Consider the following 27909-nt stretch of genomic DNA (forward strand, 5'->3'; position numbering starts at 1 on the left):
TAAAATCATAATAGTAATTTTTTGATTTAGTTGTATTGTATGATAGCTATCATACTACACAATCGCCTTCCTAGAAAATTATTAAAATGACTAATTATGTAATTAAATCTAGTTAAACTAATCGTATTGGATAATCCTGAAAAAACATGAAGCTTAATTGAAATCATGATCTTAGCCACCAATAATAATTTTGGAAATATTTTGAAATATAAATTATTTACAAATACTAATATACGATGGGTATCATATTGTATAATATAATTACATCTGATCAAAATTAATTATATAATTAGAAATTAAATTTGGATTAATTGGTCTAGTAAGATCGTACTGTATGATTGGATAAATCGTATTGTACGACATGATCTTTACGTGGTACAATATTTTATCATCGCCAATCAAACGAGGTGATAACCCAAATTGATTGTAGTAATTGTACTAGATGATGAATATATCATAATGGATGATCAAATCAATCAATTGAACTAATCATACACCACCTTACTCTTCCTACAACATTAATAAAGTTATTTTTAACTAACCATGCCGCATGATCTGAGATCGTACTGTACGAACAGAACTGACATATTTGAGTTTTTTGGGTTTCTTGAAGCCCTCTATTTAATCTTTTGTTGTAATCCAAGATCCATAGTCTATGATTTTGATTATGGCAAATATTATAATTTTTCTTAGTAAATATTTTAGATATTCTTTTTACATGTGAGCTCTAATATTATTAGTAAAATACACACCAGTCAAGGCTACTTGAAGCTCAAGATTGGGTATAATAGGATGTTAAGTAAAAGAGTCTATACTTTTATTTTCTTAATTTTCTATTTTTTTAATCTAAACACATAAGAGTGTATGTTATTGGGTGACCTTGCAAACATATATAAGGGGAGTGAGAAAAATTTAAAGTTACTTTTTTTATACTAATCATACTATATGACTTACAATCATATTTCTCGATCAGTTACAGAGAGAATAGGCTTAACGACTAATTAAATCATTAGTTTTTGTGAACTAGTTATAGTGTACGATTGAGATCATATTATATAATTCATTACAATCTAATAACCCTAATTGCTGGATAAATTAAGTAAGATATTCAAAAGTTATATAGGTTTTTGGTGAGGAGGACTAAGAGCATGTTTAATGGTGTGATTCTAAAGTGGGTTTTTATGAGAAAGATTAATAAACCTCCTATATCTCTCAGGAGGCTTATCCACTTCATGCATAGAAAAAAGAATAATATTGCTTTGATTGTTGGAACTATGATTGATGATAGAAAGATCCACGAGATTCCAACGATCAAGGTTACTACTCTCCGGTTCACGAAGATGGCAAGGGCTATGATAATTATGGCAAGAGGAGAATGTCTGACATTTGATTAGCTTGCCCTTCGGGTGCCTCTTGGGTAGATCATAGTTTTTCTAAGGGGTCCTAAGAATGCCATAGAAGTTACAAAGCACTTCGAACTTGCACCTGGTGTTCCCCACAACTACACAATGTTACAGATCTGGACCCAAGTATTGTGATTTTGATTATAATAAATATTATTATTCCTTGACTAATACCATTCATACATATCTATTTTATGTGCCCAGCTCACTATCCTTTCATGTCTATTAGTTCACTTGGAATGTCAATCAGCTCAAGACCAGGTAGACTAGGATTAAGTTAGTTTGTAATTTCTATTTGAATGCATCTTTTACCTTTTGTTGAGTAAAAAATATCTTGCTGGATCCTATAGTTAACTAACCTTGCACATACATACTCAGGAAAAGAAATTTAGTGAGCTAGAGTTTTTTCCTATTTTTGATCATATCGTATAAGAAAATTTTATATTATCTTAGATGATCAGTCAAAAATAGAAACTCTAATTATAACATTTGGGTCATGTAAACTTGCTTAAGCAAATCATTCTGGACAATACTCCTATTATCTTGGATGAAATGGTCAAAACATAAAAACCAACCGCCAAACTCATTTAGGCAAGATTTTAATCTCTCAAAATTATACTAATCATATCAGACGATCATGATTGTCCTGGACAATTCATATCAATTTTTCCTAAATTGATCAGGTGATTAAGGAAAATAGTTAAGATTAGATGGATCAATCATATCATCTTGGATGATCACAGAATTTTGCTGGATGATCAGTATGAAAAACCTTAGTGTTCTCCTGAATCTCCTAAGTGCCCCAAACTATTTGCTGGATGATAATAACTGATTTTGAATTAATCAAATAGGATAATCTAACCATCAACCTAGAAGATTAGTATATTTATATATCATCCTAATTTATCTCCTGGACGTCCCAAACTTTCTGTTGGATAATAATGTATGATTTTGAGCTAATCATACGGGACGATGTCCAAATCATCCTGGATGATCAAAACAAACATTTTATTCTAATTGTATAGCAAACACAGATCATCATGGCTGGAGGGGATAATTTAAACTAATCATATAAGACGATCTTTAATGGAAAGTTGAAAATTAAGTCATTTTCTTAAGGCCTTCTATTTAAGCTCTCTTAGTAGTTGATGTAAATATCTTTTGTTGTTGTCCTTACCTAATAGAGCTTAAAAAATGTGAAGGAGATCTTGGGAGAGAGAAGGAGAATCTTGTGAGAGGAGTTTTTGAGGTGTTCGGAAAGGTTTCTCTAAGTAAGGATTTAAGTAGTCTTCTCCAATAATTATCCTTGGCTCCTTGGTGGTTCTTAAAAGTGCTCTAATGGAACTTGAAAGTTCAATAGGGATGTTAAGCTCTTATGAACTAGTCCCAAGGCTAACCTAGAGGGAAGGGGGGTGAATTGGTATTTTAAAAAATCTTTTAATCAAGAAACAATCTTAAAATAAAAACCAAGATTCACCATAGAAATCAAAGTGAAAAAATTAAATGCAGAAGCAATAATAAAGAACATAAAAATTTATAGTGGTTCAGTAAACATGACCTACATCCACTTCCCAAAGACACCCTATGAGTATTGCACTAAACTCAGTGTGTATCCTTTTTCCCCCACAGCAAGGCGGAGAAGCTTTTATGAATCTCCTTTCCAGGTGAGGCAGAGAATCCAACTCCTTTTACTTCCTTCAGAAGCAGGCAGAGAACCTAACTCTTTTTTCTTCTTCCTAAAGAAGGCAGAGAATCTTGATAGAATGCTGAAGTAGAGCTCTCTAGATCCCTCAAGGAACTAAGGGTGATGATTGGAGAAGATGATGATGAATCCTTGCTTGAGGCAACCTTTATGAAACCTCTCACAAGATCCTCTTTCTCTCTCCCTTTCTCTCCCTCTCCTCTTGGCTCTCTCAGGTCAGAATAACAACAAAAGATATTATCTTCAAAGGAATAATAGTTCTTAAAAAGGAGAGCTTTGGAATATCTCTTATTTGTAACAAACTAACTTTAACATCCAGGACAATATAAATATCATCCTGGCTGATCTTGTGCTCATCTAGGATGACATGATTGAGAAATCAAACCTTAATTGCTTTCCTTAATTACTAGATTAATTTAGGTATAATTGTGTTGCATCATCAAGGATGTTGTCCAAAAATAAATAATACCTAAATTGATCTGGCAGCTAATTCTTTCTAATTTGAGCCTATGATCCCAACCGATATAAATATCATCCAGAATAATGTGCTTAATGATGACTGCCTTAATTAGGATGCCCTAATTAGGGTTTTTGTTTTTAACTTATCGTCCAGGACAATTTTGGGTCATCCCGAATGATGTAACCAAAAAAAGTGAACTCTAAAAATAGTCAGAAATTTTACCCCAATTATGTTTGTGCAAGGTTACTTTGCATCAGGAACCACATCATTTACAATATACTCAAGAAAGGGAAAAGTTTACAAATTGACTCAGACCTTGTCTACCTAATCTTGAGCTATTTCAAATCACAGTTTGATCTTGTGAACCTGAAATATTAGTAGTTAAGGCAGTCATAGAGAAATATAAGTGTTTGCTATCATCAAAATCATATAACCTAAAAATAGATTCGTAGTAATCTTCCCCTTTTTGATGATGGCGAACACAAAAAATAATTTAAGCAGTTTAAAGTAGTTTTAAAGGAAACAAGTGAAGAAATAATCTCAATTCAAAAAGTTCAACTAACCAACATAAAAATATAACAAACTAAAATAATGAAAATAAACTAGAATAGTACAATAAAAATAGACTAGAATAGTACAAACTAGTACATTTACTCCCCCTTTTGATATCACAACAAGAAGGGAAAAAGAAACACAACAAGAACTACTAAATAGAATAACAACATTAAAAGAAAAATATTATCACAAAAAAATAAGCAAACTAAAAGAAGGATGGCCCCTGATCAGCCGAAAGAGGAGGTGGTGGTGGTGGATGTGGCTGAAAGTAACTGGAAAGAGTCACAATTGGCTCCCCAAGCTAGGCCATATCATGGTCATGCTGGTGCTGCAGGTGAGCCATGTAGGAGTCAAAATGAGCAACATCCTCAATATGTTGCTGCTCATCCATATCAATATAGGTCTCGAATCGTATCTCCCACTAATCAAATTGCTCCACCAGCTGATCCAGTTGAGAGTGCTGGCATAGCAGAGTAGGTGCAGGAACATGTGCTGGAGCTGCCTCCTCCTTAGCACCCCTGGCTTCCTCGTGCCTCAGGTGGAGATGAGTACTGTGAGGAATATGGAAAGAGTTATTTGAGTAGAAGGAAGGATGAAAATTTGGTGGGATAGGATATTGGAGGTTGTATTTTATTTCTAAGATATAGGCAATGATATATCCTATGATAAGATTGGGCTTCCTCCTATGTCTTGGATCTCAAATACTGGTTAGAAGCTTAATGTAGTAAAAAATCAAATTAGTGGCATTGAATTCATGATAGGACAAAATATAAAAAGTGGTGATCAAAAGAAGAGGAGTGATATAAATACGATCACCAACTTTTGGAAGTATTGAGGTGCGAAGGACATGCTGGATTATCCTAGCATCTTTGAGTAAGGTGCTAGACTCTCCAATTTGAAAGTAAGCATCAGAGTTTCCAAGGAAGTGGTTGGTCGGAGCCCAGTTATAGTCAGGATAAGAACACAGGGTGTGGAGTTTATCCCATATAGTGGAAAGTTAAAAAAGCTTTGACAGTCTTGGTGGGACATCGATTCATATAGGACCTGAGAGTAGTGAAAAAAAAATTTATGTAGAGGCTAGCAAAAAATCCAAAAAGAAGCTTGGAGTTGAATGGGACAGTGAGAGTGAGAAGGAAGGTCAAAGAAGTGTGTGCAAATAAATTTAGGACGGGATAGGATAAAATATGTGGGTTGACAGTCTGGGATACAGTGATCCTGGCTATTTTATACCTCAAATAGGCAGCTTGGTCGCTTGCCTCGGTGAAGCAAGGGTCCAGATTCACCCTCAAGAAACTTCTAGAATGATGACGAGATCTCTTTCCATCGGCTATAATCAAGAAACTAGAAGGGAAGTAAGAGCAAAAGAGAGCTGAAGAGGAGTTGTGTGAGAAAAATTGATTGAATGGCTCGATTTATAAAGATTTGGACTGATCATCCAGGATGATTGCAGAAACATCTAGGCCGATCAGGAGCAATAATTGCATCCAAGATGAATAGTAAGAAAGGCAATAAAGTCATTCAGAATGATCAGATATCTTCTGGGATGATACCCATGGAGTTAAGCCGGATGACCGTTGAAAAAGAAAATTGTCCTAGCTGATTAGGTGGATCCCCGAGGACAATGCATGATAATGGATTGTACCGACTGAATTTAAAAACATTTAAAACATTGCCACATGTATCGTCCAAAATGAACAGGTGGATCATCCGGGATGATCATCAATAATTAATTGTACCAATCAATTTAAAGAGTTTAAACATATTGACACGTGTATCATCTAGGATGAACATGTGGATCATACGACCCAATTTTCCATAAATTAAGCAAAGATTTAAGAACATCATCCAGGACGAAGTGGATCGTCTGGGCTAATCATAGTCAGCAAAGCAGGATATGTTCATATCATCCAGGATGATAAAGGTTCATCCAGGATGATAAAGGTTCATCCAGGATGATGTTGAATAAAGAAAATATATCAACCGTCAAATGAAAAGGGTAGGAGTTGATTGAATGCATCATCCAGGATGATATAAAAATTGTCCAGGATGTTTGGACCAAAAAATGAAATTTAAGTGGTGGAAGTAGATGATCAAAGAAGGCCCAAAAAATGCAAAAATATAAGTAAAAGTTAAAATGAAAATACAAAAAAAAGATAGAATAGAAGAGATAAAAATGAAACGCAAACAAAAATTAATTTTTATTTTTTTTATTTTCTTTTAAGGCATGAGAATGACAAATTCTCCAAGTGATTCAATTTAAGGACTTATAAGACCAATGAGTTAACATCGTTGAAATTTGAAAATGGTTGAATTTTCGATCCTATAAACCCTAGCTTGGACTTCTCTTAGGGCAAAATGATCTTTTGAAAATAAGAGACCTAACTCAGAACAAACCAATTGGATAAGAAAAAGAGTTCCGTTTAAAACTTGTTTCCAGAAAAAATATCTTATAGAATAACATACCAAAGTAATTTATCACAATCATGAAATTTAAAATCAAGCCTTTCAAAATATCAAGTGACACATGAATTCTTCTAAGACTTTAAAGGTATTGAAAGAGAGGGAATCTTTCTTTTTGTGGGCTCATTTTATGCCTCTTATCAATTGATTGATATAAGGTAAATTACTATAACAAGATAGAAAAGATCTTAATTGCAAAGTCCAGTCGTTAATTTGAGATGGACTTTTATTTAAAAAAGAAAATTATACCATTAAAAGAGGTTAGAGGGAGGGAAACAATCAACGGTGTTTCACCCTTTAACTAATTTAGGAATATTTAGACATTGACTATAAATTTTTAAAAATAAACACAAGGCAAAATATCATTTCAACTAAAAAAGGAAAACTAAAAACATCAGAGATGTAACAACTATAAGCATAAAAAACTAAAAAAGATAATAAGAACAATTAACAGAGAAGTAAACATGTAATTTAGAATTTTATTAAGCAGTAAGTTTATGCAATTATGAGCCGTGAGCCTCTATTGTCCAAGTACCATATTCTCTCATGAGGTTATTGGTGAGAGCATACCTACAAAAATTATCAACTGTCAGATTTAGGAATCCAAATAGGTTTAAGTCCCTTCTTATGAAAAGAAGAATGCAATGCATGTTTGTTACGCTGTGAATCATTTAGTTTGGGTATCCACACCCAATGTGTACTACAGTAAATATTACAAGTGTGTGAAATGTTTTCGAGCATGCCACATGAAAAATATCTAACTCCAGGAAAAGGATTTACTAATCTGTTTGAAATATAATGATTCTTTCTAGGTTTTGGCTTTAGATCAAGTGTTGATGTATTCCAATTTCTCTCAAGTGTATTCAATTTAGCTTTAAACCTCAAGCTAGCACTTTCTAAAATAGCATTATTAACATTCAAATAGTGCTTTTTATGCTCAGATTCTTCAATATAGGTTTTAAAATCAGATTCAAGTGAGGTGTAGGATGCTTTCAAAGAATCATGCTCAAGATTTAAATCAGAATGCTTTTTATTTAAATCATCAAATTCGTTAAGTAAAGACATGTGATTGCTATCAAGTAGAGTGTGATCTTTACTTAAACTTTCATGTTCTTTTTGCAAATTCAAAAACTCCAATTATAAACTAGCATGCAATTTCATAAGTTTCTTATATGATGCATAAATTTTCTCACAAATTTCAAGTAATTGATCATAGGTTGTATCACATATCTCTTCTTGATCATATTAACTAAGATGAATTCCCATTAAACATAAATATGTTATCTCCTCTTCAGCTTCAGTCTCAAATCTGTCAGATGTGGAATCCGCCCAAAAAGCTTTTTGGTACTACTTCTTGTCCTTCCTGTATTTGGGTTTCTCCTTATCCTTCTCCTTTCTTGGGTGCTCCTTAAGTGTAGGATAATCAACTTTAACATGTCCAGGCTTCCTTCATTCAAAATAAATATTATCAGAAGAACTTTTATAATTTTTGCTATCCTTACCACTTTTCCACTTCTGATGATACTTGTTATTCTTCCTTAAAAAGCTTTTAAATTTCCTAGTGATGAAGGCAACATCATTATTTTTTTAATCTCGAAGAATCAGTATCCATTTTTTTGGCCTTTAGTGCTATATTTTTCTCCTTTTTCTCACCTGCAAGAAGATTTGTTTGATTCACTCCTTGCTCATAAGCAATGAGTGATCCAAGTAAATTATTAATAGAACAAGTATTTAAATCTTTAGATTCAATAATTGCAGTGATCTTAGCATCTAAAGAAGAAGGCAAGCATCTCAAAATTGTATTGACTCTTTTATAATTAGTTAGCTCTTTTCCTAAAGCATGCAATGAGGTGAAAATTTGAGTAAACCTAGTATACATGTTAGAAATTGTTTAACTTCATTGGTTACTCCATAAATTACACACAATCTATCCTAAATTTCTTTACCAGTTGAACAAGTTAAAACACGCATATAATCTTTATATTTTAAAAAATAGAAAAAATAGTACAGGAATTTTGCATTAAGTTATGTTAAATCTCTTTCATCAAAAGTCTATTCAGTAAAAGGAAGTTCTGTTTTAATGCCATTAATTTTACAAGAAGGTGGTGTATAACCTTCTTTAACAAGCATCCACATACGATAATTAAGCAATTATAAAAATATTAATATGCAAGCTTTCTAAAAATTAAAAGGAATATTTTCGAACAATTGAGGTCATGTAATAGAATATCCTTATGTCTTATGATTACCAAAGTTAGCCTTTGATCAAAATTCAAAATTTTTCAAAAAATAAATTTTATGAATCGCACTCTAATACCACTTGTAAGTTCGATAGGGATATTACACCCTTATGAACTAGTTCCAAGGCTAACAAAGAGGAGGGGAGGGGGTGAATTGATATTTTGAAAAATATTTTGATCAAAACATAATCATAAAACAAAAAACAAAATTCACCACAAAAATAAAAGTACAAAAATTTAATGCAGAAGCAATAATAAAGAACACATAAATTTATAGTAGTTCGATCAACATAACCTACGTCCACTCCCTAGAGGCACCGTTTGAGTATTGCACTAAACTCAGTGTCTCTCCTTTTGTCCCTACAGCAAGGTGGAGAGACCTTTACAAACCGCCTTTCCACCAACCTAGGTGAGGTAGAGCACCCAACTCCTTTTTCTTCCTCCAGAAGCAGGCAAAGAACCCAACTGCTTTTACCTCCTTCTGAAGCAAGCAGAGAACCTTGATGAGATGCTGAAGTAGACCTCTCTAGAACCATCGAGGAACTAAAGATGATGATTGGAGAAGATGATGATGAATCCTTGCTTGGAGCAACCTTTGTGAAACCCCTCACAAACTCCCCCTCACAACATCCTCTCTCTCTCCCTTGCTCTCCCTTTCTTATTGGCTCTCTTAGGTCAGAATAGCAGCAAAAGATACTCTCTTTAATCGAACCATAGTTCTTTAATAAAAGAGTTTCAAAATATCTCTTAATTGCAACAAACAAACTTTATTTTCCAGGATGATATAAATATTATCCTTTATGATCAGTACAAATTAAGATCAATCGGCTAGGATGATTTGGGATGATTAGAAGGTTTTTATTCATATCATCCAGGTCGATAGAATATCATCCTATACAATAAGTACAAATCATTGAATATCATCTAGAGAATTGCACTAAACTGATGTCTGGATGATGGAAAAATAGCTTGATCGTCCAGGCCAATCTAACGATTATCCTGGATGATTAGTTCAAATCTATGAAAATTATACAGAGCATCGCCCTGAATTGTAGCTGGTCGATGTTGATCGTCTAGGAACAACTAAGGTTTTTTTAAACCGATCGTCCCGGCCGATCCTATGATCATCCAGTACGATATGATCAAGCAATCAAACCTTAATTACTTTCCTTAATTACTAGATTAGTTTAGGTATAATTATGTTGCATCATCCAGGATGATGTCCTGGATGATGTCCAAAAGTAAACAATGCCTAAATAGATATGGCAACTAATTCTTTCTGATTTGAGCCTATCATCCTGGCCGATATAAATATCATCCAGTATGATGCGCTTGATAACGACTTCCTTAACAAGAGTGCCCTAATTAGGGTTCTTATTTTTAACTTATTGTTCAGGCCAATTTTGGGATCATTCTAGACGATGTGATAAAAAACATAGAAATATAAAAATAGTCAAAAAAAATTCCCCATGTGTGTGTGCAAGTTTACTTAGCTTTAGGAACCACATTATTTATAATAGACTCAAGAAAGGGAAAAGTTTACAAACTGACTCAGACCTAGTCTACCCAATCTTGAGCTGGTTCAAATTATAATTTGATCTTGTAGACCTAAAATGTTAGTAGTCAAATCAGTCATAGAGAAATAGAATTGTTTTCTATCATCAAAATCAAATTACCTAAAAATAGATTTGTAACAATCTCTCTCTTTTTTATGATGACAAACACAAAAAATAATTTAAGCAGTTCAAAGTAGTTTTAAAGGAAACAGGTGAAGAAACAATCTCAGTTCAAATAGTTCAACTAATCAACATAAAAATATAATAAACTAGAACAATGAAAATAGACTTGAACAGTATAATGAAAATAGACTAGAATAGTACAAACTAGTATAGCTACTTCCCCTTTTGATATCATAAAAAGGAGGAGGGAAAAAGAAACACAACAAAAATTACTAAGTAGAATAACAACATTAAAAGAAAAAACACCAATTCACTCCCCTCTTGGTTAGCCTCAGGATAGTTCATGGAAATCAAGAAATAAATTGATTCATAAATGGAATGAGGATAGTTTATTTTCCATTGTTGCTAATGCTGTGAGCTATGCCTCCATTTCTGCTTCTGTTGTTAGTATAAATTTGAGTATATGGGGTGCTAACCAGCGATCTAGGTTGTCTAATTTGCATCGGCATCCTCCTCTACTCGATTGGATCAAAGTTAATGTTGATGCAGTGTTGCTACCATCTTATAAAGCTGGATTTGGCGGGGTGTTTCATGATTACAAAGGCAATTTTCTTTTGGCATTTGTGCATGCTTGTGTTCGCTGGGACGTATCTAGATTGGAGCTTATAGCTACTCAATCTCTCAAGGGAGTGATCAAAGAATGGATTTACAACTATAAGGGGATTATTATAGAAGGCGAAAAAGCTAATATCATCAAGTTTCTTCAAGAAGAAAAATCAAGTGGTGATCCGAAATTGGAAGTTATGAATTCTATCAAAAACTTCAACCATGTGATTTTTAATTGTACAGATAGAAATTGTAATAAATTAGTGGGCTTATGTGTTAACTATACTCTGTTTAGTTCTTTATTTGGGATGATATTAGTATGAATAAGGTTTCTCATTATTTTATGATTTTGTTAAAGAAGGAATCTAATGCTTATATTTTGTAGTTTGTATTTCCTTCTTCATATTTAATATAACTAGTTACATTTTCTTAAGAAAAAAAAAAACAACCCTAATGAACTTTCAGGTGGTATCAGAGTGGGATTCATAAAATTAAGTTTTAGAAAGTATTTGAATTTTGATCCATGGCTAACTTTGGTAACAAAAACATGGTGGAAGGGTATTTCATTACTTGACCACCCTTATTTGATAATATACCATTCGATTTCTAGAAAGCTTGTATGTCCACCTTTTTGTAATCTATAGATTATCGCATGTGGATGCTTATAAAAGAAGGTTATTCTACACCAACATGTGAAATAAATAACATCAAAAATAGACTTCTATTTTCTAAATGGACTTTGGATGATAAGGATTTAGCACAACTTAATGCAAAATAATAAAACTATTTATTTTGTGCACCAAAATATGAAGATTACATGCATGTTTAAACATGTGCAACTGGTAAAGAAATTAGATATAGATTTTGTATTACTTATGAAGGAACAAGTTAAGCTAAACAATCTTGGTTAAATATCTTACTTCATGACTACAAACATTTTCCCATGAAACCTAGTGAGTTAATATCTAAAATTTATACTAGGTTTAAACAAATAATCACCTCCCTGCATGCCTCTAGAAGAGAGCTAACAAACTATGAGAAAGTGAACAAAATTTTTAAATGTTTACCTTCTTCCTTTGTTGCATTTATTACTATTATAACTGAATGCAAGGATTTGAATGTTTATTCTATAGGTAACTTACTTGGATCACTCATTGCTTACGAGCAAGGACTGAACCAGAGACAACTTGATGCAAGGAAGAAAAGAAGGAGAAAAATGTATCCTTGAAGGCTAATGATTCTAACACTAATTCTTTTGGTTCTAAAAGTGATGACATTGCTTTAATTACTAAGTAATTCAAGAGCTTTTTAAGGAAAAATCAAAAGCATCATCAGAAATGGAATAAAGATAAGAACCATAAGAATTCTAAAGTTTCTTCTAAAGTTAGCTATTTCGAATACAAGAAGCCAGAGCATCTGAAGGTTGATTTCCCAACTTTGAAAGCTCACCCAAGTAAGGACAAGGGTGAAGTAAAGCGTAAGTTTAGGAAGGATAAGAAATGGATCGAAAAGGCTTTCTAGGTGGATTCTACATTTAACTCCTTTGAAAATGAAGTTGAAGAGGAAACAACAACATTTGTTTGATTGAGGATAATCATCTTGGTCACTTTGACCAAGAAGAGATATGTGAATTAACATATGATCAATTACTTGATGTTTCTGAGAAAATTCATTCATCTTATAGAAAGCTTAAAAAATTGCATGCTAACTTGAAACTTGAATTTTTGAACTTACAAAAAGAGCATGAAGTTTTGATTAAAGATCATTCTATACTTGATCAATCACATGACATTATCAGATGAATTTGATGATTTGAATAAAAAGTATTCTTAATTAACTTATGAGCATGATTCCCTGAAAAGTTTACATGGTGAGTTAGAAACTACATATAACAAATTAGATACTCTTGCAACTAATTTAGATAGTAAGGATCATGCTTTGAAAATAGAAATTTCAATTCTTGAGAATTTAAATAGGTTTTTAGAAGCTCAATTAACTACTTTCAAAGAAAAAGAAAAACCACCCACAATGCTTGAGTTTAATAATCCATCAAATCAACATGCATCATTCAAGCCTAGGAAGAGGCACTATAAACTGAGTAGATTAGTAAACCATTTTCGTAGTGTTAGATATTTTTCATGTGCCATGCTAGGACATATTTCCTATACATGCATCATTCACTGTAGAACACATTTAGTGTAGAGACCCAAATTGCATGATTCACAATATAACACACATTCATTGCATTCTTCTTTTCATAAAAAGGGACCCAAACTTGGTTGGGTTCCTAAATTTAACATTTGATGATTTTTTAAGTGTGCTCTAAGACAATACCTCAAGAAAGCATGTGTTACATGGACAGCAGATGCTCATGCCATATGACTAGTGATGCTAATTAATTCATCTTAATGGAGGCCAAGGCTTGAGGAAAGTCACGCATAGAGACAACGCCACCAGGAAAGTAATGGGCACATGTATAATCAGAAACTCCAAGAACCTTTTGATTGAAAATATTTTACTTGTTGATGGCTTAAAAAATAATTTGCTCAGCATCAGTTAGCTCTGTGATAAAGGATTCAACATAAAAGTTTTTGTCAAATAGCTGCATTATAAGATTAAATAACAATACTATTTTGTAGGGAAAAAGGATTAATAATTTCTTAATGATTGATTTAAGTAATATTGAATGTGCTACTTCATTTTGCTTAAAAATGATTGCTAATGAGTCTTGGTTGTGGTATAGGAGGTCGTGTCATGCTAGCATGAAAACACTTAAAAAATTAACCCAAAAAGATTTAGTAAGAGGTATCCCCAAGCTTGAATTCACTAAGGACCACCTATGTGATACCTGTTAATTATAGAAAGAAGTCAAATCTTTTTTCCATTCCATTGAAGACATTAGAACCTCTAAGCCTTTAGAAGTCCATCAAATGAATTTATTTGGACCCATTAGCACAAGCTTTGGGGGAAAGGTCATTGGATTTGTAATAGTCGATGACTACTTGAAGTTCACTTGGATTAAATTTATCTCTCATAAAAGTGAGTCATTTGATGAATTTAAATCATTCTCCATTTGGATTCATAAAAATCTAGGTTGTGAGATATTGATCAATCATTGTGACCATGGTAGAGAGTTTGAAAGTAAGATATTTAAAACTTTTTGTGAGGGGCAAGGGATTAGTCACAACTTCTTAGCTATTAGGACCCCTTAGTAGAATGAGGTAGCTAAAAGGAAGAATAGGATCTTAGTAGAAGTCGCTAGAGCCATATTTGTTAAGTATTCACTTCCAAAATACTTTGAGGTAGAAGAGGTGAACGCAATTTGTTATGTGTTTAATAGGGTAAATGTTAGAACCAAATTGAATAAGGTTTACTCTAAGATTATTAAAGGGAGGACACCCAACCTTTCTCACCTCCATGTCTTTAGTTGTAAGGTTTTTATTCTAAATAATGGGAAATCACTCTTAGGAAAATTTGACCTAAAATATGATGGAGTGTTCTTAGGATATGCAAGTGTAGGGAAATCCTTTAGAGTGTTTAATAAGAGGACAATGGTGGTAGAGGAGGCTACTAATGTAGTGTTTGATGAATCCAATTCTGAGAAGTCTAGAGTTTAGGAAGAAGATAAAGTATATGAGGTTATCTGAGTAGAAACAACAAATATGGAGGAAAGGGTATAACCTCAAAATACCTTGCTAGAGATTAAAGATATTCGTTGAGTCATCTTAAAGAACTAATCTTAAGATACCATTTTAAAGATGTTAGAACTAGGCATGGACATAGAAAATAAGTTAATCACTTTACCTTCATCTCAATGACTTAACCCACCAACATCAATCAAGCCCTATCTGATGAACTTTAGATCTTAGCTATGCTTGAGGAACAAAATTAATTTGTTAGAAAAGATGTCTGGGAACTAATAGAAAGACCTAAGGATTAAAAGTATAGTATAAAACGAATGGGTCTTTAAGAATGAAATGAATGATTATGGTGAGGTGGTTAGCAATAAGGTAAGATTGGCGGCTAAGGGGTTTAATTTTAAGGAGTCCTTTTCCCTTATAGCTAGATTGGAAGTGACTAGAGTTCTACTAGCCTTTTCCTATTATAAGGGATTTAAGCTTTTACAAATGGGTGTCAAGGGTGCCTTTTTAAATGGGGTAATAAAAGAAGGTGTGTTTGTAGAGCAGCCCCTAGGCTTTGAGAATTTCTAATTTCCAAATCATGTTTTCAAATTAAAGAAGGCTTTGTATGAAAAAAATAGGCACCTAGGGCATGGTATGAGAGGCTTAGCACATTCCTGCTAGAAAGGGAGTTTGTTAAGGGGAGATTAGACACCACCCTTTTTCTAAGGAGAGTAGGAGATGAATTACTCATTATCCAAATCTATATTGATGATATACTTTTTGGATATTCTGATTAAAATTATGTGATTATTTTTCTAAAAGAATGAGCAAGGAACTTTAGATTAGTATGATGGGAGAATTATCCTATTTTTTTGGGATTTAGCATATGGCAAATGGATGATGAAACTTTTCATAATCAATCAAACTATATTAAGGACATCTTGAAGAAATATGAAATGGATAAAACCAAGCCAATAAACACTCCCATAAGCTCCATTGTTTAATTATATAAATACTCAAATTAAAAATTAGTTGATCAAAAGAATTACATATCAATAATTGGATTGCTCCTTTACTTGACAACTAGAAGACCTAATATAATATTTAGTATGTGCCTTTGTGCTATGTTTCAAGCTGATACAAAAGAGTCCCACTTGATTGTAGTTAAGAGAATCCTTAAATATCTCTTAGGAACAAAAAGCTTAAGAATTTGGTATTCAAGACAACACTTCTTTTGAAATTATAGGATATTCTAATTCAAACTTTACAGGGTTTAGTATAAATAGAAAGAATACCTCTAGGATCTATCAATTCATATGATAATCCTTAGTCTCCTGGTTCAGCAGAAAATAGAACTTAGTTGAACTTTCCACTATTAAAGCTTAATATATAGCCTTAGAAAGTTATGGCCCAAGTCTTTTCGTTAAAGCAACAGATTCTTGATTTAGGATTACATGTAGGCACAATGTCAATTCTATGTGATTATATTAATTCCATCTGCATTTCTAAAAATCTTATCCAACATTTTAGAACCAAACACATTCACGTAAGGCATCACTCTATTAGGGACCATGTTACTAAAAGAGATAATGAGCTACATCACATGTAGGCACAATGTCAATTCTATGCGATTATATTAATTCCATCTGCATTTCTAAAAATCTTATCCAATATTCTAGAACCAAACACATTCACATAAGTTATCACTCTATTAGGGACCATCTTACTAAAAGAGACATTGAGCTACATCATCTAGCAACTAAAAACCAACTAGCTGACATCTTTACTAAACCACTGACCTTTGATACTTTTAGCACCTTAAGGACTAGATTAGGTGTCATAGATATAATTGCTTGAACATGATGATTACTGAACTCTGAATTTTCTATTTTTGGATCTTTCTTTTATTTTTATTTTCTTGTTTTGTTTTTATTTATGTGCTGCAGTTTTTTATATTTCATTTTTTTTGTGTTATTCTTCCCTTTAGTTTTTTATTGATCACTGCTGGAATGAAATTATTTTCTTATTTTTTGTTTTTGAAAGTTTGTAAACAATGATTGACATTCTTAAATCAGTTAAAAGAAAAAACACTGTTGATTGTTTCTCTTTTCTATCTCCTTCAATGACATAATTTTTCTTTTTAATGCAAAAATTTATTTTAAATTAACAAATGGACTTTCAAATTTAGATCTTTTCTATTTTCCTATCCTAATATATCTCATATAAGTAACGTTCAAAGTTATTAAATTACTTTCAAGCTTTCTTGATCAAGTTGCTACATTTATCAGATGAATGTGATTCTACTTTGTGGTATACTCATCCTTATATTAGAGAATGAGTTTTTGTTCTCTATTTTCCAAAAGATATTCTTATAATTGAGAGTTTTTAAAGGTTTCAAAAGGGAGCTAGCTCATAAAAATTACAAGAGGCATAAAATGACCCCAAAAAGAAAAACTGAATAGATGCGCTATTATCGCCAAATAATTGAAAGATACACAAAGTGTATAAACAAACAAAAGATATGCAAAGTACACCAAATAATTGAAAAGAGCCATAAAATGAGCCCACAAGAAATCAAACTTTCTTTTATTTCAAACCCTTAAATCTTAGAAGAATTCATGTGTCACTTGATATTTTCAAAGACTTGATTTTTAAAACTCATGATTTTGACTAATTACTTTGATAAATTATTTTATCAAATATATTTTCTAAAACAAAGTTGTAAACAAATCACTTTTCTTATCTAATTTCTTTTTATGAGTTAGATTTTTGTTTTTACCATGTAAGGAGTCTGAGTTAGGGTTTACAGGAACAGTTGTTCTACCATTTTTTAGATTTTAGTAATGTTAATTCATTTCTTACTAATTTTTAATCCAATCAAAAGGGAAAATTGCCATTTTCTAGTTTGTTTTTGTGTTTGTTTCTAAGTTTATACTTATTTATGTGTAATGTTATATTTTGTAGTTGTTTTTTCTATTTTCTCTTTTTTGTGATGTGAATAGGAGGAGTAGTGTTAGTGTTAATTTTTTATCATTTGTTGTAGTATTATTGTTAGTGTTGTTTCATTTTCTTATTTTAGTAAAATATTATTAACATTGCTTATTTATTCTCCTTCATTTTATGTTTTAATTTTTGATAAATTAAAATTAAAAAAATGTGATTTAAAATGTTCCAGCAATAATGCTTGCCATTATAAAAAAGGGGGAGATTATTATAGATCTTGACCCAAGTACTGTGATTTTTATGATAATAAACATTTTTTATTCCTTGATTACTACCTTTCTTGTATATCTATTTTATGTGCTCAGCTCACTAACCTTTCATGTCCACAAGTTCACTTGGAAATAAAAGTTCGTCAGGGATGTTAAGCCCCTATGAACTAGTCATGAGGCTAGCCAAGAGGGAGGTGAATTGATATTTTAAAAATTTCTCCTAATAGAAACACAAACTCAATAAAACCAAGATTCACCAAAAGAGAAATAAAGTGTAGAAATTAAATGCTGAAGCAATAATAAGAAAGAACACCCCAGATTTTATAGTGGTTCGGTCAACTTGACCTACGTCCACTCCCCGAAGGCACCCTCCGAGTATTACACTAAATTCAGTGTCTCTCCTTTTGCCCCCACAGCAAGGTAGAGAAGCCCATACATAAACTCCTTTCCACCAACCCCGGTGAGGCAGAAAACCCAACTCTTTTTGCTTCCTCCTGAAGCAGGCAGAAAACCCAACTCTTTTTTCTTTCTCCTGAAGCAGCCAGAGAACCCAACTCCTTTTGCTTCCTCCAATAGCAGTAAGAGAACCTTAATCAATTGCTGAAGTAGATCTCTATCGAACCTATAAGGAATCAGGGATGATGACCGGGGAAGATGACTCAAATCCTTGCTTGAAGAAACCTTTGTGATTCCCCTCACAAACTCCCCCTCACAAGATCCTCTCTCTCCCTTGCTCTCCCTCTCCTCTTGGCTCTCTCAGGTCAGGATAGCAGCAAAAGATTATCTCTTGAGAAAAATAAGAGTTCTTTTAAATATGGGATCCAAATTAGCCCTAATTAGCAACTAATCATCAAATATCATCCAGGATGATCGTCCGATTATCCTATACGGTCAATTCAAATTAATCTTAATAACCTATGAAGATTTGGAAGAGTCTGGACGATTAGAAGGTTACTTTGTTTAGATCATCCAACACTATAGTATATCATCATGTATGATTAGTTCATGTCGTCGAATATCATCCAGACCATCACCCTGGATGGATGTCTGGATGATGGAAAAATAACTAGATCATCTAGGATGATTTCATGATCATTTGGGTTGATTAGTACAAAATGATGAATATGGTCTAGAACATCACCCTGAATGGATGTCTGAATGATGGAAAAATAACATGATCATACATGTTGATCTCCCGATCATCCTGGACGATTAGTTCAATTCAGTATATATCATCTAGAGCATCACCCTAAATGTAACCATATTATTTTTTTTTTCGTCTAGGAAGAACTAAGGTTTGTTAACTGATCATTCCTAATGATCCTGCAATCGTCCAGGTTGATATGATTGAGCAATCAAATCTTAATTATAAGATTAATTTAGGCATAATTGTGTTGTATTATCCAAGATGATATCCTGGATGATGTCCAAAAATAAAAGATGCCTAAATAGATTTGGCGGATGATTCTTTCTGATTTGGGCCTATAATCCCGGATGATGCTAATATCATCTATGAAGATTTGCTTAATTGGTTTCCTTAATTAGGATGCCCTAATTAGGGTTTCTATTTTTAACTGATCATCCAAGATGATTTTTAGATCATCCCGGATGATGTGATCAAAATATAATTCTCTAACCAATAAATAAAAATTTTCCCCTAAGTGTGTGTGTGTGTGCAAGGTTACTTAGCATCAGGATCCACAACTTTTACAATTGACTCAAGAAAGGGTAAAAGACACTTGAGGCACATTATAAATTGACTCAGTCCTAATCAACCTACTCTTGAGCTGGTTTGATTTTTAATTCAATCTTGTTGACCTAAAATGTTAGTAGGCAAGGTAGTCGTAGAAAAATAGAAATTTTTTCTATCATCAAAATTCTATTTCCTAAACAAAATAAAATACAGACAAGTAAAATAGTATGATGAAACAAACTCAAACAAACACTTTTTTTTTAGAGAATGCAAAATTGCATTAAAGAAAAGAAGAACTTATTACAATCTAGAACAAAAAGAAAAAGCAAATGGTTTCTTGCTCCAACATAGAAAGAAACCTTATTACAAACACATTTGTTAAACTAAAATTACCATAACTGAAATAAGACCCTACTATTTTCCCTTTAAAAACATTTAGGGTGGAGGGGATACCAAATAAATGAAATAACCTAAAAGGTTGATTAGTATCCCAGAGTTCCTAACCAGTTAAAAAATAAGAATTAGTATAGATCTCATAAACAATTAAAGTAACTTTAGAAAACAAATATAAAACTAAAATAAAGCAAAGGAAACTAAGAGAAGAACTAAGAAAACAAAAAATCAACAATGATTGAAAATTATTGATACGAACTAGATGATATCCCATAATCTTCTTACAAAGCCTAAGTCCATAATCTGCAATAAATAAGCCAAGATACTCTTTAAACATGAATTTCCTCATGAAGTAACCTCCAAGATTTGCCATGCTGTAAATATTCATGTAGTAGTAGGAATTCATTAAAGAACTAATGGGGAAGAACCCCTCACAATCTTTTTTGAAGTAGGATCAGTCATTCTCCTTCTTGGAAAGCTTTCCACCAGTCCCAAGGATTGGAGCTCTTTAAAAAGTTTATGTCTAGAACTAGAAGAATGCTCCATTTTCATACTTCCTATTTTTCTTTTTACTATTTTTGTCTTTTTAAAATTCAAATTCACCTTTGAAGATGGTGTAACAATTTATGGTATTTCTTCCACATAGCTATCACAATAATCCAGTTCAGTAGATCCAGCAATAACCTCTTCCTCTTCTATTTCCTGAATATCTGAAATTTCAATTTCAAATACTGATTCATGAGCTCCACTCAGATTAGCAGCCAAAACGGTTTCAGTAACTTCCACCGAATCATTAGTTGTTTCATTACTAATGCCTTCCAAAACTGCATCCATAATTTTAGCAATTTTGAATTCAGATTTTGAATTTTGAACTTGCTGGACTCAAACAATCACTAGTCCCACTTTTAACATCATAAAAAGGAGGAAAAACTAGAAAAGTAAAGGAAGATGAAAAGAAGAATGAAAGCAAAGTTTTTTTTTTTTAAATCAAGGCACAAAATGATAAATTCTCCATGTGATTGAATTTAAAAAATTTGTAAGAACAATGATTTAACATCATCGAAATCCGAAAAATGTTAGAATAGTAGATCCTGTTAGCCCAAGCTCGAACTTCTCTTAGGGCAAATCATCTTTTGAAAACAAAAGACCTAACTGAGAAAAATCCAATTGGATAAGAAAAAGAGATCCATTCATAACTTGGTTCCAGAAAGAAATATCTTATAGAATAATATTCCAAAGTAAATTGTCACAATCACAAATCCCAAAATCAAGCCTTTGAAAATAGCAAGTGACACATAAATTTTTTTAAGATTTAAAAGTTTGAAAGAGAAGAAGTCTTGCTTTTGTGGGCTCATTTTATGCCTTTTATCAATTGATTAGCTCACATTGCACATCTTTTAATTTTTTATATACTTTGTGTATCTTCAAATTTTTTTGGTGGTCATTGTGCATCTTTTCATTTTTCTTTTCTTTTTAGGGCTCATTTTATGCCCTTGTCTTTATATGCAAGCTAGATCCCATTCGAAACTCTTAAACACTCTTAGCTGTGAGTATATCTTCCAGATATTAGAAAAGAAAAACTCACTTTCTAATATAAGGAAAAAAACCACAAAATAGAATCAATATTCATATGATAAATACAATGACAATATTTCAAAGAATTTAAAAGTAATATAAAAACTTTGAATATTATATATAAGATAGATTACTATGGTAGGATAGAAAATATCTCAACCGCAAAGTGCAGTTATTAATTTGAGATAGACTTTTGTTTATAAAAGAAAATTACACTATTAAAAGAGGTTAGAGGGAGGGAAATAGCTAATGGTGTTTCTCCTTTTAATTGATTTAGAGATGTCAAACATTGGTTAAAAAGTTTTCAAAAACAAAAAATATGGCATGAAAATATCACTTCAGTTGTGATCTGAAATAAAAGAAGAAAAACTAAAATAAAGGAATAAACATAAATAACAAAAGCAAGTAAAAAGTGAAACAAATAAATATAAAATAAACAAAAGAAAAGAAAAAGCAAGCAACAAAACATAAAAATCAAAATTAAGTAAACATAAAGTTCAAACATTTATGTTAATTACACCCAATGTGGTCCTTAAGATGCTGAAAGTGTTAAAAAATAGTGGTTTAGTAAAGATGTGAGCCAGTTAATTCTCAGTTATTACATGGTATAATTCATGTCTCCTTTGGTCACATGGTCTATAATAAAGTGATGCCTTATATTAATGTGTTTAGTCCTTGAATGTTGGATAGGATCCTTAGAGATGCAGATGGCACTAGTGTTGTCACAAAGGATTAAAATTATGCCTATAGGTAATCCTAAATCTAGATATAATTGCTTCAATTAAAGGACTTGGGCCACACAACTCCCTAAGGCAATTTACTCAGCTTCAGCAGTAGAAAGTACATTGGAGTTTTATTTTATACTAGACTAGAAGATTAAAGATTGTCATATGAATTGGCAAGTCCTATAAGTTCTCTTTCTATCCACCCTACATCCTGCAAAATCAGAATTAGAATATACAATAATCTCAAAAGAAGTATTGTGCCTAGGATACCAAATTCCTAAGTTTTTGGTCCCCAAAGGTATTTAAAAATTCTCATAACTACAGTCAGGTGGGATTCTTTAGGATTAGCTTGAAATCTAGCACAGAGATAAACACTAAATAATATATCAGGTCGACTAGCAGTCAGGTAAAGTAAAGATTCAATCATTTCTCTATACTTCTTTTGATCAACATATTTCCATTTGAGTCCTTATCCAACTGTCCACTAGAGGTCATGGGAGTATTCATTGGCTTTGCTTTATCCATTTTAAATTTCTTCAAGTTGTCCTTTATGTAATTTGATTGATTTAGAAAGGTTTCATCATCCAATTATCTTATGCTAAACCCCAAAAAATAAGACAACTCTCCCATCATGTTCATCTCAAACTCCTTACTCATTATTTTAGAAAAATCATCACATCCTAATTTTTTCTGAATCGAGTGGAGAAGGATCTAAACTCATCAAAAGACTCACTCTTATGAGACAAAAATTTAATCCAAGTGAACCTCGAGTAGTCAATGATAGTTATAAAACCATAAACTTTCCCCCCTAAGCTGATAGTACTAATGGGTCCAAAATAATCCATGTGAAGGTCTTCTAAAGGTCTAGAGGTGTTAATGCCCTTAATGGAATGGTAAGAGGATTGAACTTGCTTCCCTAATTAACAGGCATCACAGAGGTGGTCTTTTGTGAACTTAAGATCGGGAACACCTCTAACTAGGTTCTTTTGGGTAGTCCTCTAATGGTTTTCATATTAGTATGACATAACCTCCTACGCCACAACCAAGAATAATTTGCAACAGTTTTTAAATAAAATGAAGTAGCACATTCAATATTATTTAAATCAAGCATATAAATATTAAATCACTTTCCTTGTAAAATAGTGTTGTTATTCAAGCCAATAATGCATGTATTTGCTAAAAAATTTATGATGAAGCCCTTATCTCACAACTGACTGATTCTTAACAAGTTGTGTTTCAATCCATCTACAAAAAAAAAAATTTTTAATCAAAAGGTTCTTGGAGTTTTCGATTATACCTACGCCTACCACTTTCTTGGTGGTGTTGTCTCTAAGAGTAACCTTGCCTCCAGCTCTGGCCTCTAGTGAAACAAACTGGTTGGCATCTCTAGTCATTTATCATGAGCATCCACTTCATTTGTTTCTTCATAAGTGATACAAAATCTATCCCAAAATTCTTTAACAATAGCACAAGTAGAAACATGCATATAATCTTTCGATCTCAAAGCATAGAAAAAATAGTCCAAACATTTTGCATTTAGTTGCGTTAAATCCCTATCATCAAAAGTCCATTCAGTAAAAGGAAGTTCAGTTTTAATGACATTAATTTCATGAGATGAAGGTGAATAACCGTATTTAACAAGCATCCACATGCGATAGTCTATTGATTATAAGAACATAGACATGCGAGTTTTCCAAAAACCAAAAAGAATTTTGTCAAACAAAGGTGGTCAGGTAATAGAATACCCTTCTACAGTATTACGATTACCAAAGTTAGCCATCAATCAAAATTTAAAAGTTTTCATAGCCTCAATTTTATGAATCTCGCTTTGATACCACTTAGATTTTGTTAAGGATGTTAAGCCCTTATGAATTAGTCTCAAAGCTAACTAAGAGGGGAGTGAATTGGTATTTTAAAAATTTCTCTGAACAAAAAAAAACACAACAAAATTAGGATTCTTTATAAGAGAAATAGAGTGTGAAAATTAAATGCAGAAGCAATAATAATAAAGAACACACTGGATTTTATAGTGGTTCGATCAACTTGACCTACATCCACTCCTCGGAGGCATCCTCCAAGTATTGCACTAAACTCAGTGTCTCTTCATTCGCCCCCACAGTAAGGTGGTGAAGCCTATACACAAACTCCTTTCCACCAACCTTGGTGAGGCAGAAAACCCAGCTCCTTTTGCTTCCTCTTGAAGCAGGTAGAGAACCCAACTCCTTTTTTTTCTTCCTGATGCAAGTGGAGAACCCAACTCCTTTGCTTCCTCCAGAAGTAGGAAGAGAACCCAACTCCTTTTATTTCCTCTAGAAGCAGGTAGAGAACCTTGATCAATTGCTAAGTAGACCTCTCTCAAACCCCCAAGGAACTAGGGATGATGATCAGAGAAGATGACTCGGATCTTTGCTTGGAGTAATCTTTATGATTCCCCTCATAAATTCCCCCTTACAAGATCCTCTCTTTCTCTCTTGCTCTCCCTCTCCTCTTGGCTCTCTCAGGTCAAGACCACAACAAAAGATTATCTCTTAAGAAAAATAAGAGTTCTTTTAAACATGGGCTCCAAATTAGCCCTAATTAGTAACTAATCATCAAATATAATGTAGGATGATCGAAATATCATCCAGGATGATCGAGTGATCATCTCGTACAATCATTTCAAATTTAGCTCAATCAGCCAGGATGATTTAGAAGAGTTTGGACAATTATAAGGCTACTTTGTTCAGATCATCAAAGATATTAGTATATCATCATGTACGATTAGTTCAAGTCATCAAATATCATCCAGACTATCACCCTAGATAGATGGCTGGATGATCGAAAAATAACTAGATCATCCAGGATGATTTCACAATCGTCTGAGCCGATTAGTAAAAAATGATGAATATCATCCAAAATATCGCCCTGAATGGATGTTTCGATGATGGAAAAATAACTTTATTGTCTAGGATGATCTCTTAATTATCCTAGATGATTAGTTCAATTCAGTACATATCATCCAAAGCATCACCCTGAGTGGAACCAGGATAATGTTTTTTCATCCAGGAAGAACTAAGGTTTGTTAACTGATTATTCCAGGCGATCATGTAATCATCCAAGATGGTATGATCAAGCAATTAAACCTTAATTGCTTTACTTAATTAATAGATTAATTTATGCATAATTATGCTATATCGTCTAAGTCAATGTTCTGGATGATGTCTAAAAATAAACGATGACTAAATAGATCTAGCGGCTGATTCTTCATGATTTGAACCTCTGGTCCCAGATGATGTTAATATCATCCGTAATAATTTGCTTAATTACAGATTCCTTAATCAAGATGCCCTAATTAGGGTTTTTAGTTTTAAGAAATCATCTAGGATGATTCTTGGATCATCCCGAATGATGTGATCAAAATAAAAAAACTCTAACCAAAAGACAAAATTTTTCGCCCCAAGTGTGTGTGTGTAAGTTTACTTAGCATCGTGATCCACAACTTTTACAATTAACTCATGAGAGGGTAAAAGACACTTGATGCATATTATAAACTTACTCAATCCTAATCTACCCAATCTTGAGCTGGTTTGATTTGCAATTCGATCTTATGGACCTGAAACATTAGTAAGCAAGGCAGTCATAGAAAAATAGAAATATTTGCAATCATCAAAATTCTATTTCCTGAAATCAGATTCTCAAGAGGAACATCAATGAAATAAAGATCAGGTAGACTAGGATTGAGTCAATCTATAATTTTTATTTAAATGCATCTTTTACCTTTTCTTGAGTCAAATATACATTGGTGGATCCCTAAGCTAAGTAACATTGTACACACACACTCAAGGGAAGAAATTTAGTGAGCTAGAGTTTTTTCCTATTTTTGATCATATCATATATGATGATTTTATATCATCCTGGATGATTAGTCAAAAACGAAAACCTTAATTAGGGCATCTGGGTCATGTAAACTTGCTTAAGCAAATCATCTTGGTTGATGCTCCCATCGTCCTAGATGATACACTCAAATCACAAAAACTAGCTGTGAAACTCATTTAGGTAAGATTTTAATCTCTCAAAATTATACTAATTATATAGAACCATAATGATCATAATGAATGATTTGTATCAATTATGCATAAATTGATTAGGTGATTAAGGAAAGTAATTAAGATTAGATTGATCAATCATATCATCATGGATTATTAGTAAGAAAATCCTTAGTCTTCTCCTAAATCTCCTAGACATCCCGAAATGTCTGTTAGATGATAATCATTAATTTTGAACTAATCATATAGTATGATCCAAGTATCATCCTGGATGATCTGTTATATTTCTATATAATCCTGATTTATCTCTTAGATGTCCCAAACAACCTATTGGATGATAATATATGATTTTGAACTAATCATATGAGATGATGTACAAATCATCCTGAATGATTAGAACAAACATTATATTCTAATCATACAACAAACCCAGAATTTCCTTGCTGGAAGAGCTGATTTAAACTAATTGTAAAGGTGATATGTCGATCATCCTGGATGATCTTTGATGGTAAGTTAAAAATTAGGAGATTTTTTTAAGGCCTACTATTTATGCTCTCTTAGTTGTTGATGGAAAAATATTATTCTATTGTCCTAACGTGATAGAGCTTAGAGAAGGAGAAGGAGAGCTTGGGAGAGAGAGAGAGAATCATATGAGGTGTTGACAAAGGTTGCTCCAAATAAAGATTCAAGTTGTCTTCTCTAATCATCCCTTGGCTCCTTGAAGGCTCTTGGGAGGTCTCTATAAGCACTAGATCAAAGTTCTCTATCTGGTTCAAGAGAAAGCAAAAGGAAATAAGTTGGAGTTCTCTGCCATCTTCAAGAGGAAATGAAAGGAGTCTAGGTTCTTTGCATCATCGAAGTTGGTGAAAAGTTTTTATATGGGCTTCTCCACCTTGCTGTGGAAGCAAAAGGAGAGACATTATAGTTTTAGTATAGTACCTAAAGGGCAGGCTCCAGGGAGTGGTTGTAGATAAAGTTTATCGAACCACTATAAAAATCTAGTGTGTTCTTTCTATTTTATTCTTGCACTTTATTTTTTGCACATTATTTTTCTATGGTTGATTTTATGGTTAAAATCTATGATCTATTTTGTTAATCACTTCTGCATCAAGGGTTGATCTTGTTTGTTTTTAAATATGCAAAAGATTTCAAAAAGATCTTTCCTTTGGTTTAATAATTTTTAAAACCACCAATTCACCCCACTCTTGGTTAGTCTCGGGTTAGTTCATAAGGGCTTAACAACCCTAAAAAACTTTCACACAAAGCCTTATGTTTATTCTAAAGGAAGAAATTTTGAAAAGGCTGGGGGTAGGAGAAATAGTAGGGGTTTTAGGGTTTAAGCCCGTTCGTCTTTTCTCTATTTTTAAGTGTTGTGATCAAATACTCGGTGGAAGTTCAATGTTTCTCTCAAATTGCATGTCTTATGTTTCAATTTTGATTTGGACTAGCTGTCATAGTATGAACTATTTTGTAATCAAATGTGAACTTCCACCGTGTGATTGAGGTTTTATTTGAGAAAAAAAATATTTGAAATTTGAATTTATAACATATTGTACTA

The 27909-nt window shown here is 32.6% G+C and overlaps 1 pseudogene; it reads left to right on the forward strand.

Annotated features, from left to right (window-relative positions):
• Nucleotides 1-1118: 1118 nt before the first annotated feature.
• On the forward strand, nucleotides 1119-27691 carry LOC110096167 (annotated as a pseudogene).
• The last annotated feature ends 218 nt before the right edge of the window (nucleotides 27692-27909 follow it).

The sequence above is a fragment of the Dendrobium catenatum genome, unplaced genomic scaffold (genome assembly GCF_001605985.2).
Source record: "Dendrobium catenatum unplaced genomic scaffold, ASM160598v2 fragScaff_scaffold_133, whole genome shotgun sequence".
NCBI classification, from domain to species: domain Eukaryota; kingdom Viridiplantae; phylum Streptophyta; class Magnoliopsida; order Asparagales; family Orchidaceae; genus Dendrobium; species Dendrobium catenatum.